Here is a 2,843-nt window from a genome sequence, read left to right on the forward strand (position 1 = left end):
AGCCTCAGGAGGAGAGAGACACAGAGACAGACACAGAGAGAGAGAGAGAGAGAAAGAAACAGAGAGAGAGAGAGAGAGAGAGAGAGAAAGAGAGTGCTCTTTTTTCTTGGCTGACCTCACATCATCACAGTATGGAAGCCCATTTCCGCCAGAAAAAAGAGGGAAAACATTGATAATAAAAATATCCTCACAGTAAATCGAAATTATGAGATAACAATTCATAATTATGAGATAAAAAGTCATGATTATGAGATAAAAAGTCTAAATCATGAGATTAAATGTTTAAATTATGAGATAAAAAGTCATAATTATGAGATAGAAGTTATAATTATGAGACACAAAGTCATGATTATGAGATAAAAGGTCATAATTATGAGATAAAAGTTATAATTATGAGACACAAAGTCATGATTATGAGATAAAAAGTCATAATTATGGGATAAAAGTTATAATTATGAGACACAAAGTCATGATTATGAGATAAAAGGACATAATTATGAGATAAAAGTTATAATTATGAGACACAAAGTCATAATTATGAGATAAAAGTTATAATTATGAGACACAAAGTCATAATTATAAGATAAAAAGGTCATAATTATGAGATACAAAGTCGAAATTATGAGCTAAAAAAAGACATAAAAGATGTGGAAATGGTCCTCCATATCACATCCTGTATACACAATCAGTCACAGTTAGTAACCCGTGTTATTGTAGCACTGTTACTGCTAAAATTTATTCCGAGAACCCTTACAGTAACTTCATGTAAGAAACAAGGTATTTATTATTCAAAATGTCCCCAATACATATTTGTATAAAAGTGAATATCCTATAACCGATGTGGGATAGAGTGGAAATGATTCTCTATTGTGAGTTAAATACTACATATATATATATACAGCACATGTATTACACAACCACCTGTTATGAAAAGGGGCAAAAATCTTTAAAAAAAAACTTGTGCTGTTAATGTTATTTATTTGCCTTTTTATGCCCAAATTTGAGCCTGCCTCACTGGGAAGACATACATGAATCAAATATAACATTCAACCACTAAAACAACATTTTCTGTTAAGGAATTGCAAGTAAATAACTATGATTTCAAATCTCAATCAGGAACTAATAATGTGCTTTACTATTTTTTTGTAAAATAGTACAATTTAAAACAACAATAACTTTTCTGTGAAAGAGCTTCTACAAACTGGTGCATTAACCATTACAGAAGCATAAACAAATGTTAATGTAAGGCAGCTGTGCTATTTGTTAAGCACTATATGTATATACACATGTATATATAGTGGATAGATTACATTACCAAACCAAATGCCTTCCCTACTGTGACTGAGGTAATACCACCTCCCACATATAAGCCCTCAGCACCTGATGTATCCCCATGTACTAAAGTGTAATGGCTCTCACCGGCTCTGTTTGGGTTAATTACCTACCGCCACATTCCCAGAGTTCCTGCTTTTACTTGAATTCGGATGAATCAGCTCCTTATGGGCGGGGTTTTTGTCACATCTCTCTGCACACAAATGGTTGCATGCATCATTATCACCGACGGCATTGGCAGCAAAACAGGAGCTGCTCTGCTGTGATGTTGGAGGAGAAATTGCATCCGAAGAGGCCTAAAAGTGATGCGAGAGGCATTTTGGGAAACGCGAGGTAGGATCGTTTGGTACAAGAGCGTGTGTGAGGTGAGCTTTGTGAGCTGGTACGTGGATGCTGCACAGATAACAATTCATCTCTCTCTCTCTCTCTTTTTTTTTGTAGATGCAGTGACCTCTTGGATTTTTTTAAAAGATCTCACCTCGTCGGCTGCTCATTCTCCTTTCCAATACAGGAGGAAGTCCGTTCACAATCGGTGGTTCACAATTGAATGTGAGGTGAATCATTAAGACTGGTGTGACAGTATAATTAGCCGAGTTGGTCTCCTACCCTGCATGCTGGTCGTCTGAGGTGAGTCGGCCCCTGCTGTGTTCCATGTGAGGCCTAATGACCCAGTCTTCTCAGTCACATTGTCTCAGTGCTCTTTCAAAGCCGCCTCTATCATAGAAAGTCCTTGCAGCACAGACGTGTCAAAGAGTTGTCAAAGCAACCGGTTAGGCAAGTTTAGTTCAACACACTGAATTAGATATTCAGACTCGATGTGGCTTGCATACATGATTAATAATGCATTATTGTGTAAATGTACTTTATTTGATATTAGAAATATGCATCTATTGTTGATCTTTCCAGTACTGAAGTGTATTTCCTTTGACTGGTCGTGTATATTCATATTTCTACAATAGTTTCTGTCCTAAGGACTAACAGATATCAGATGTCACTCACAGCTTAGACCAGGAGGGGGCGGGACTATGTAAATGTGATGATACTGTCACTTGGCTCCCTAAACCTGTTTGAGGAGTGGCTACATTTAAATGGCCTTAACCACTTCACCACTTAACACGACTCTGTGACACTTCTTCATGTGTCTGTGTACAGCGGGAAGGGCCGCAGCTGTGAAAACACAAACATTAACTGTTAGCATTATCACAGCTGGAGATAATTGTTCAACTAAGTTGGTGCTGTCAGTGTCAGTTATACTGTACGTGTTGGCAGTGTAGATTTGTGGCCTTTTAAAGCCATAATTGCACATTGATACTTTAGTTTGGGGAAGTTTTTCAAGCTTTTCCTGCAGAAGAATATGGTTTAATGTCGCCGTTGCTGACCCCAGCATCGGTGTGGGGGTCATCGTGTCATGAGTGGAGGAGGCTCGTCTGTACAGTCCGTGTTGCCCTCCACCTATTGACTCGTCTGCTTATTTGTGCAGACCCAACTCACGGAGAGTGGCGCCCCTTCAC

General features: G+C 38.2%; 1 long non-coding RNA gene across 1 annotated transcript; it reads left to right on the forward strand.

Annotated features, from left to right (window-relative positions):
- Positions 1–1,126: 1,126 nt before the first annotated feature.
- Positions 1,127–2,843, forward strand: LOC122758714. The gene is made up of 3 exons (XR_006358179.1): positions 1,127–1,665; positions 1,774–1,959; positions 2,813–2,843. It is a non-coding gene; the product is annotated as an uncharacterized LOC122758714 (long non-coding RNA).

This window comes from Solea senegalensis, linkage group LG21 (genome assembly GCF_019176455.1).
Source record: "Solea senegalensis isolate Sse05_10M linkage group LG21, IFAPA_SoseM_1, whole genome shotgun sequence".
In the NCBI taxonomy this organism is placed as follows: Eukaryota; Metazoa; Chordata; class Actinopteri; order Pleuronectiformes; family Soleidae; genus Solea; species Solea senegalensis.